Raw genomic sequence first — 11,613 nt, forward strand, 5'->3', positions numbered from 1 at the left:
ATCCTGGCGGGGGTTGCTAAGGCTATTGGGGAGAGTTTAAACTAACACTGCTGGGGGGTGGGAACCGAATTCAAGGGGCGGTTGGCTAACAGAGAAAGCTTGGAGACCGTGCGAGAGGGAGGATCGGCAGGTGATAGAGAAGGGATGCACTCAGACCCATGGTTTGAGATGTGTGTATTTTAATGCAAAAAGCATCATGAACAAAGTGGATGAGCTTAGGGCATGGATCAGTACTTGGAGCTATGATGTTCCGGCCATTACAGAGACTTGAATGGCTCAGGGGCAGGAATGGCTACCCAGAGTGCCAGGCTTTAGATGTATCAGAACGGACAGGGAGGGAGGCAAAAGTGGTGGGGACATGGGACTGCTGATCAGAGATAGTGTCACAGCTGCAGAAAAGGACAAAGTCACGGAGGGATTGTCTACTGAGTCTGTGGGTGGAAGTTAGAAACAGGAAGGGGTCAATAACACTACTGGGTGAATATAGTACTAATGGTCAGACTCTTGGCAGTGTGGAGGATCAGAGGGATCTTGGGGTCTGAGTCCATAGGACACTCAAAGCTGCTGCACAGGTTGACTGTGTGGTTAAGAAGGCATACGGTGCATTGGCCTTCATCAACTGTGGGATTGAGTTTAAGAGCAGAGAGGTAATGTTACAGCTATATAGGACCCTGGTCATACCCTGCTTCGAGTACTGTGCTCAGTTCTGGTCACCTCACTACAGGAAGGATGTGTAAACTATAGAAAGGCTGCAGAGGAGATTTACAAGGTTGCTGCCTGGATTGGGGAGCATGCCGTATGAGAATAGGTTGAGTGAACTCGGCCTTTTCTCCTTGGAGCGACAGAGGATTAGAGGTGACCTGATAGAGGTGTACAAGTTGATGAGAGGCATTGATCATGTGGATAGTCAGAGGCTTTTTCTCCAGGGTTGAAATGGCTAACACGAGAGGGCAGAGTTTTAAGGTGCTTGGAAGTAGGTACAGAGGAGATGTTGGGGTAAGTTCTTTTTTATGCAGAGAGTAGTGAGTGTGTGGAATGGGCTACTGGCGATGGGGGTGGATGTGGACAGGTACATGGAGCTTAGAAAAATAGAGGGCTATGGGTAACTCTAGGTAATTTCTAAAGTAAGTACATGTTCGGCACAGCATTGTGGGCCGCAGGGTCTGTACTGTGCTGTAGTTGATCTCTGTTTCTATTAAATATACCTATTGAACCTAATGAAATGGCTGGCCACCAGGAAATCCTGCTTTTTGCGGATAGAATGAAGTTGTTTGATATAGCGGTTCCCAATCTATATCAGGTGTCACAGGTAGAGTGCTGCCTCACCTGGATGACTGTTTGAGGCCCTGAATAGAGGTGAGTGAGGAGGTGAGGCAACATTTCACCTGCCTGGAAGTCTGCAGGTGAGGCAGTATCCATGGAAAGGAATAAATAGTTAACATTTTGGGCCTTCATCAGAATTGGAAATGAAGGGGGAAGATGCCTGAATAAGGTGGGGGGGGGGGTGGGGGGGAGCCAGAAATTTTGTATGTATTACCTTTTCTCTAACCCACTATTGCAGCCATAGTGCTTAATTGATTCAATTAAACATCTGGCCACTACACCAATTGTGGTGGTATATGACTTGTCGATGGGAATAGCACTTAATGTCCACAGTTGGTGGTCAGACTCTCCCTTGTAAGAAATAACTCTTTTCTAGTGTTTCTATAGCTTAAATATCATTTACCAGATCATGGCTGAATGCTGCATTGATTTTGGTTAAACAAGCAGATGGGGCTTCATTTTCTAGGCAGTTGCAACTAAAACTGATTACTGAGGAAAGCGCCACTTCTCACATTATTATGATGGAGCTGACAGTGCTGGGCCTAGAGTTATGTCCTGTTACCAGAACTTCCTAAGTGACCTCCTAAGACTATAACAATCTTTCTTTGTGCAACATATGACACCATACAGTAGAGAGTCTTCCCCTCGATGGCTACAGATTCTGATTTTGTTATTAACACCATTATTCCACACTGGATCAAATCTTACCTTGTTGTCAAATGCAGTCTCATCTCATCTGACCTCTTGAATTCAAGAATGTTATTAATGCTTTGGTCCAAGGAGGTGTACTGATTCCCAAAAGACCATTAATAAGCAGGTTATTGGTAATTAAAATGCAGGTTGAAAGCACTGTCACCAACGTCTTCTATCACCTTTTTGATAATTGAGGATAGAATGATCAGGTGGTAATCAGCTAGATTGGTGCTGTATGTGATCAATTTATTGCTATATATGGGACCTTGCATATAAGAATAGGTCACTGTATTTGTCACAAATGGCGACTGTATTCCTGAAATAATTCACTGCGAAATACTTATGTATAAAGACCATGAAATGCATGACCTAAATATGACATTTCCTTTCAAATGAGTAATAGTCAAACTGCAGCTGAATAAGAAAGGTTGCCTTTTACAAACAGTCATCCATTGACATAACGCTTGAAGAAACTGAGAGCATTGCAAAGCACTTTATGGTCACTGAGCAGTTTTGAACTTGTTAGGAAATGCAGGAGCCAAACTGTGCACAACAACATCCAACAAAGAATACTGTAAAAATAACAAGATGGTCAACTCAAATGATCTTAATGGACAAATATTGCTCAAGATATAGGGGGCCTCTTGTGTAGTATATAAATGTAACTTCAGGAATGAATTTATCAAGTGGTAGTGCTGTGATGTATTGTTAGACCTGATATTGTTCATTTGAAAGTTATTCCCTTCTATAAAGGATGATGTGGATAGCTGTTACTCGCTTATGGACACAACAGAAAGGAGTACACTACTGATGAGTTTGAGATACTGTTGTTGCAGATAATAGCAGAACAATCATTTAGTGCAAAGAAAATTGAGAATGATATTCTCTGAGTAAAGCAGAATGATAGCAGGCAATCAATATGTTGGTTGTGTTGACCAACCGGAGCCAACTCAGCCATTTAACCTGTTTTTGCAGTAGGGCAAATAACATTGCCGAGATCATAAGGGAGAACACAGAACAAGTAAACATGGAAGTACAGAAGAGTCAGGCAACATTTTGGCTGATGGTGGGTCGAAAGCACACATGACATTGATGAGTCTCCCAGCATGCATATTACAAATAAGGACATAGCAAAAACTTTATAGTCACATCTTATTATAACGTCAGAGATTCTCAACAAATCTGAACTCTACAACCGGTACTAAAGAAAATAATTAGTGAATATGTACATTAGCAAAGAGATGTTAATTTCAAGAGTCTTCTCCCCTGAGCACATGATTTAATAACATGAGGCAGATTCATTTAAGATGCAGTTTTGAGGTGCAAACAAAGTACAGGCCCACAGACACTGCAATAGAGGTGTGCTCTTCTTATGACGGCCATTCAATTGCAATAGCCAGGATGTCTACAGGTCCTGCTATTACAAAAGGAAATTAAGATAAAATGGATGCCCCCTTACTGCTTGGATATAAAGGGGTCAGGGTATAGAACAATTTCACTCCAGAACTGTGCAGGAAGGTACTGTTAATGCCCAAACAACAAAAACAAGTTTTTCTTTTGTTTAAAAAACTTTACGTTCAACATCTCCATCCTGAGGGCCACCACCTTTACATCCCACAGTTCCCTCTTTTTTTCCCGCCGACACACACATAACAGGAGAGTGTGCAAAGCTCAAAGGTCAAAGATAGATCAGATTCCATGGGTGGCAAGGTCACGCAGACCTGACATTATGTTTGATGCTTGCAACTTGGCAGCCAGCACAAAAAAATGCCACAATACAAACATTACATGAGACAAACAAGGTAGTGTGCAGAATTCAATCTGAAAAAGTAGTCTTGAAGTTTCAACAGATTCTGACCTTTTCCATGGTGACCCAAAAAAGAACAGTCTACAAATTACTTGTGTCACAGGCAACTACTCTTTGGTTGATGCTATCAAATCCGCCAAGTCAGTTACAGAGAAGAGTCTTCGTCTAGAGATAAGCAACATCAAAGAACTTGTCTAAGTACAGAAAATTCATCACGTGCTATGGTCAACGTCAAAGGAACAACTAGCTGACTGTCTCACAAAGAAGGGAGCTCCCGTTCTTGTGCTGTTAAAGGCACTTAGTGAAGACATTTGGTACCTAAGAATTGCACATCTCAGTCTGTCCTGTTTTAAGACTGAAACTTGCATGTCATCTTTGCATTTGAGATAATTTCTGTTCAGACAAGTCTGTTGAGTCCCCAGCTGCACTCTCTTCTGCACTGTCTGTGCCACCGTTGAGCGACTCTGTTGTGTCCTTAGCTGCACAATCCTCATCCCTGTCTGTTCTATGTGACCCTGTGCCAGGTAAGTGCTTTTCATTTTTTGTGTCATTCTCCATGGAGTTCTGATGGTCTTCAGTTTGTACTTTACATAGTCTGGATAGATGTACTCTCACACATGTCTCACAAATACCACAACTCCATCCTGACCAACAACAACTCCAGGGCCTTTCCATTCTGTACTGTCTGCTCCTTTGTAATACACTTTGTGCCCTGTGTCATATTTGGCATTTGCAGGATGGATCTATGCCCTCAGTACTCTTCGAGTTCTCTCTGAACACCCTGCTTTAGTGAATGCTTCCTTGGTAAATGCAGTGCTGAAATATATTTCCCAACCCACCCACTCCTTGTAGTGCCCACTAGAGCAGGTGGTTTGTCAGCCAGTTCAGAGGGAGGGTTTGGATTGTGGCCAAACACCAATTGATACGGACTGTATCCATGTACGTTGTTCATGGTATTCTTCGCCATAAGAGCCCAGTCCAGGGCTGTGTTTCAATCACATCCATTGCTTTTCTTTACCTTCAGCATTATTTCAGAAAGTATTTGACTGTGCTTCCCCAGAAGTCCATTACTCCAAGGACTATATGCCGCTGTTGTCTTTGTTTCAACGTTAAAGTTCTGTGAATACATCATTATTAAATTCAGCACCATTATCACTGAATATTTTCCGAGGTGGGCTATGTACACCTATCAAGGATGAAGTTTTTATTCTTTCTCAGGCTCCAAATGAACAGAACAGAACAAGTACATAGTCCAAAGCATAGTAAGGTGATACTAAGGTGTACATAAATACATCTATTTTCACCAGAGGACAGTGATGAGAAGTTAAGGTTACATTATTCATAGAGAACACAAATGATACCATGTTTTTTTTTACTATTTCAAACATATTTTATTCTAGTGCAGCAGAACAATGTTGAGCAAATTTAGATCAAAGAGGGACCATATGCATTATGAAGGAGGTAAACTGTTGGGTAACCATAAGAGGTTAATGTGTCCAGTTACCTGTCAAAGTTGTAAGTTGTGAATACTGACCAGACTCAGTGAAATAAACTGAACTGAGTCACCTGGACTGAGAAACAGCCTTGTTGAAAGAATCATAACATTCGGCAGTGAGGAGATCCAAAACCAACTCCAACTGTGGGTTGCACCTTCCAGCCGAAGCAAACCACAGGTCTGGTGAATTTGGGAACCCTGGCTAACAGACCCACATTACAGTCTGCAGCTCCAAAGAGATAAACATGGAAAATGGTCGTTTCATGACTAGCATGCAACTATCTTGAACGGCGTGAGGAGATGCAACCCATAGTGAAAATGCAGTGAATCTTGGCAGTTTCTTCAAAGTGGTAACTGAGGTAATTAAGACTTACAGTGATGCAATGATACCATTGCAGATGGAATTTGAAGAGTCTTCCAATAAACAAATGAAGCTTGGGTTAAAAAAAAGCAGCTAAACAGTTGAAGACTGACTTTATTAGGAGGAGACAGGAAGCAGTTTGACCCGTGCATACACATTAATTTCTTGCCCATTCATCCTCCCCAATAATCTCCCTCCTAGCCGAAGTGCTACACCTACCCATTCACCTTCTCCCTCACCTCCATTCAGGGCCCCAAACCATCATTCCAGGTGAGACAACACTTCACCTATGAATTTGCTGGGGTCATCTATTGTGTTCAGTGTTCCTGATGTGGCTCTCTCTACATTGGTTTGACCCATCAAAAACTGAGGAACCACTTGGTCGATCACCTCCACTCCATTCACCAGAAGCTGAGACTTCCTGGTGGCCAAACATTTTAATTCCAATTCCCATTCCCATTCTGACATGTTGGTCCATGGCCTCCTCTTGTGCCACGATGAAGCCACCCTCAGGGTGGAGGAGCAACACCTTTATATTCTGTCTGGGTAGCTTTCAACCTTAATGGCATGAATATTGATTCCTCCTTCCAGTAAAAAAAAGTTTCCCTCCCCACCCCCTTTCTTCTTCTATTCTCTACTCTGGCCTCTTACCTCTTCCCACTTGTCTATTACCTCCCCCTGGGACCCCTTTCTTCCCTTTCTGCTATCACCCACTTTTCTCTCCTATCATATTCCTTCTTCTCCAGCCCTTTACATTTCCTACCCACTTGGCTTCATCCATCACCTCCTAGCTATCCTCCTTCCCCTTCCTCCACCTTTATATTCTGGTGCCTCCTCCTTTTCTTTCCTATCATGAAGAACGGTCTCAACCCCAGACGTTGACTGTTTGTTCACTTCCACGGAGGCTGCCTGACCTACTGAGTTCCTCCAGCATTTTGTGTGTGTTGCTTTGGACTTCTAAAATCTGCAGACATTCTCATGTTTTTAATTCAAAAGAAAGTTGCGTTATAGCAGCCGAGTGCTACAATGAGGCCTGGTGGCCAAGGGAATGTGGAATCTGCAGAAATGTTTTTACAATGGAAATGGAAAATATTAATGAAGCATATAGTCTTAGAGATAGAGAAAGAATATAGGCCTTGCCTTATGGTTATGGATTTATGGTGCTGATTGTTCAGATGTCTGACAGCCCTCTGGTCATATGTTTATTTCAACAATGGTCAATACTAAACAGGTATCTCAATAGGATGGTAGTGAAACATCAGAGCAGAATATACCAATTAGATAAGTGCACACAGAGGCAATACCAATCAAGTCCGACACAAATGATCCTGACAAGATGAAACTATTGAATTCTGGGCAACAGAGTTCATAAAAGTTTTCTTGTTTACAGAATTGCTGAATGGCCTGAATCAAGCACAAATTTGGGTGAGAACTGCTTTGCAGCGTGGAAGCAGTCGAAAAGCTCTGAAAATATTTCTGCAGATTTCAAAATAGGTAAGGATTTTCCAATGACAACACCAAACAGAGTAGACAAAATACAGTAATACGGACTGAAGATAAACAGAGCAGATTTGAAAGCCTTGTAGATAATACATGGTGGGGCAATCAGAAAAAAATGACTACAAAGGTGACAGGGGGAGGTCTGGTCAACAGGAACTCAGAGTTCGTGTCACGATGCTTGACAAGGTGAAAGGTGGAGAGCTACTCTAAGTAGAGATCGTTTCAACTGAGCTATGGTCTCCAATAATGGACCGACTGCAATGTATGATTGCAACTACTGTACATGTCAAGTTTCATGCAGACAATGGAAACACAAGTGACAGCAAGTGTTGGAATCTAGAGCAAAAACATAAACGGCTGGACAAAGTTAGAAAGTCGAGCAACAAGTATGGGAGGAAAGGAATTGCTGATGTTTCCATTTGAGACTTCCCAATGCAGTGTCTTGACTTGAAATATTGTTATTTCCTTTCACCACTCCCCAAGCCCATAGATGCTGTTCATCCAGTAGTTCGTTATTTTTTACTTTATGCGGACAAAACTGCATGCAGTCAGGCGATCTGATTATTTAGAGATACAGCGCAGAAAAGGCGCTTCCAAGCCAACGAGTAGCACTGCCCAGCACAGCAACCCCCCTATTTAACACTTGCCTAATCACAGGACAATGACCAATTAACCAACTGACCAATGTGCCTTTGGACCATGGGAGGAAACCCACACAATCACGGGGAGAAGGTACATACTCCTTGCAGCAATGGTGGAGTTGAACTACAAACTTTGGAGCCCCCTCCGAGCTGTAATAGCATCATGCCAACTGCTATGCTACTGTGTCATCCCCAAAAAGATGATAAACAAAAATACATAACATAATGTATAGAAGGTTATATGGACAAATACAGTGCATTCCAGTTAATTAAGCCATCGGTAAATCAGGGAAGCTGTTTATTTGGGACAATTCTTAACAAAAATTAATTGAGAAAATTGCCGGGATTCCCTTCATTTATTTGGGACACTATGTCACTTAGTTGGGACAGGAGGCTGTTGCCGACCAGGTGCTGACTAGCATCAGTCATGCAGACTTGTGTGGCCATTAGATGCTACACCGCGCTTTCAGTGAACGATTTTTAAATAGTGTCAGTTGTGTGTGTTTGTGTTCAAAAACCAATGATTTTTGTCACTGATAGTTCATGAGAAATAAGCAGTAAGACAATTCAGAACCGTTTTGCTCACTGCAGTTTCAAGCATTCAGACTTGGAGATGCCAGAAATAGCCTGGAGTAAAAATGAAACTATTTCACTACTTTAACAAGTCAGGAACAATGAAGAATTTGAAGGTGTTAGCAATCATCTTGTATGTTACAATGAAAATGAAGATTTGGAGGATGCAGTCATCAAAAACACCGTGTGAATGCAGTCCATTACCCATTACCTGCACAAAGTGCCTGTGCTGATTTTGTTCATTGTGTACACTGGGTGAATTCCTTTGTTGATAACTACTAGGAACTAATGCACACTTTTAGAGTACTACAGTACCACTGGTAGTGTTCTAACTTGTTCTGAAATTCATTTAAATCGATATTTTGTTACTCAGTTTATGTTTTTATACATTTTTAACTATTTCCATGAAGCTTCAGCTAATTGGGCCAAAATGTATCAGCCCCAATGTGTCCCAATTAACTGCAGTCCTGTATATTTGAAAGCAACAAGTACAAAATAAGATGCAAAACCTGATGAAAGGTTTGTCTGGACAAGTGATCCACATCAATTACTAGAACTATGAGTGAATACATCAGACAAGTCAGGTGCAATTGAAAATCTAGTAAACAGAGATTAAGTTGGTTGAATTTACAACTATTTATGTAGATCATTAACTGATTTATCTAATTTGGTGAAGCCTTATATACAATTATACAAGCGTAATGTTACTTTAAAGTGCTGTGTACCATGTGATATCACTTGAATTTTGTTGTACTTGACATTGCCATTAGTTAAGAATTACTGTCTTCGTTAAAGGATGTCTTGATTATAGTTCTCCCTCTCTAATCTGCTTATGCCAACAGCAGTACTAGAGAACCCATAGACATTAAAACCTGCTCATTTTCAAAATCCTTCGTGGGCAATCCCTCAGGATTGAAATTAATTGTTCTCTGGGCTCAGAGATGACTGATGAGGCCAATGAGGAAATCACAGATTTTCCCAGAGGTGAGCCAGAAGATGGCTGGATGGGGCCAACAAAAGGACAGCTTGGAGGTAGTGCACAGCAACCGCTGTTTGTGTAGTGTCATGGGATCATTTCCTGAAAACTGACAGTGTTCTGACTTAACATCTCATCTGAATGCAGCACCTTTAACAGTATAGCCCTCCCTCAGCTGTGAAGCGTCGGATCACTTTTATGCTCAAATACTAAGAGGGCTATTTTTGTTCTTCCCTTGTCTTACCTATTCATTTTCTGCATATGTGCAAAATGTTTGTCAACACACACCAATAAAACTCAAGCCTGGATTTAGGGATGTGAGCCTGAGAAATCTGCATGGACAAAGCTGCTTAATTTTGTATTTTACAAAAAAATACATTTCTGACCCAAAACCCTTCACTGTATTATTTGAACAAAATGATAAAATGACAAATTGCTGCTACTTAATTTTGCAGGTGCAAATTCTTCCAGGCTTTACAAGGAAGATCACAATGCAAGTGGTTGCTGCTGGAACAATGTGTTTAGCCTTTGATGTCTGTCTCCAGGCAACAAGAGAAGCCCTGTTATCCTGGTTGCACATCTGCACAGTTGCTTTCAAGAAGCAGTTGCAATCACTGTTGACCAGGAGATGCGCGACTAAAATCGGAGTCTGATTTCTCCAGAGCTAAGCAGGGAACTTAATGCTTACATACTCTCCTAGGACAGAAACGTTGGGAAAGGTTTTGCTACGGGACTGACAAAAAAAGTGGAGTTGGTTATTTTGTCATAATATCATTCAGCTCAAATAAAACAGCGAAGGGGTTTTGAGGTGGAAACTTATTTTTTGTAAAAGACAGCTTCATTTTGAAATTAAACATATTTCTCCACACAAATCCCTGAGGCTCAAATCCCTGCTTCCTAACTCCAGTTTCACTGGCCCATGCTTCACACGGTAGGATACCCTAGACCTATATTTCATTCAAGTAAATTTTCTATGTAGAACTGCTCTCAAATATTGACACATTCTCACAGGCACTGGCAAATATCAACAGACTAGGGAACTCTGCAAATATTGATACTGTCCAAGGAAACCCCCCTTAACTTGTGTGAGATAGCATCAGCTCCCAGGAGATAAGAGGTACTATCATATCCAAATACCTTAACAGAAATAATCAAACACAGTTACAACTAAATGCAGTATTTCCTTTGTCAGCTTTAAAGAAGTCAGGAAAGGGCCCATCGATTAAAAAGCAAATGCAGCTCAGTCTGTCTGAGCTGGCTGTGGAATCTACATTGCATCAGCCTAAGTGCATCCATGGCCATGTTCCCATGGCAGTGCGGATAACCTGCAGCTGACTGATCTCCCATTTTAAACTTCTCTCTCTTGTTTCCATATCCCTTATGCCATTTCCTTCTCCATCCCTGTAAGCTCCTTCATCCTTGTAACCTTCTGAGATACCGATGTGCCACCAAATGAAGTCTCTTCAGCAATCCTGATTTTAAATCGCTCCACAACTCTTGAGCGCTTTCAGCTGCCAAAACCTGAAGCTCTGGAAATGCCTTCTCAAAATATGTGACCCTCTCTATCTCACTTTCTTCCTTAAAGATGCACTTTAAAACCTACCTCAAGACCAATCTTTTAGTCATTAATACTAATGCCTCTTTTGCAGCTTGATATTAAATTTTACTTGATAACAAAGCGGGTGCTTGAACAACAAGCTGTCGTTGTAGCTGCTGCACGTGGCTTGCATTGTTTGCCAAGAAGCCCATCAAACCTTTTTGCTCCTTAAAGGTGGGATGCCTTCAGGGTTTAAGACACTGACCGCTAACAAAACAAACCTGACATTTTATAACATCTTTCACAAGGTCAAGCTTGTCTAAAAGTTGTTTATGACCAATGAAATATTTTGCCAATGCTATTCTTTGTACAAAGTATGGAAGCAAATCAGCAAATTTCTGCAATTTGCGATGAAATTGCAATGTTATAAACAACCAGATAATCCATTAATGAGGTTTCTTAGGTCCAGTCCAAATTTTCCCCATTACTGCAGACACCTAGTTTATGAGTCAACTGAAGGCCAAAACAAAAAGGCATGAGCTTATTTAAAGTTTGATGAAAATATGGCCTTGGCACCCTTTAAACTCACAAAGCAATGGAAACCAACATTGTTTTTAATCATCTATTGACCTTTCCCTTTGATAACAATGTGTGATAATCCAACACTTCAGCATCTAGACAAACGTACTGAAGATAATAAAGTTTTG

General features: G+C 41.4%; 1 protein-coding gene across 4 annotated transcripts in view; it reads right to left on the minus strand.

The window, feature by feature from the left end:
• The window catches only part of LOC132403001 (ADP-ribose glycohydrolase MACROD1-like), a 1,163,451-nt gene that overhangs the window by 939,300 nt on the left and 212,538 nt on the right, over nucleotides 1–11,613 (minus strand). The gene's annotated exons all lie outside the window — the stretch shown is intronic.

This window comes from Hypanus sabinus, chromosome 12 (assembly GCF_030144855.1).
Source record: "Hypanus sabinus isolate sHypSab1 chromosome 12, sHypSab1.hap1, whole genome shotgun sequence".
Lineage (NCBI taxonomy): Eukaryota > Metazoa > Chordata > Chondrichthyes > Myliobatiformes > Dasyatidae > Hypanus > Hypanus sabinus.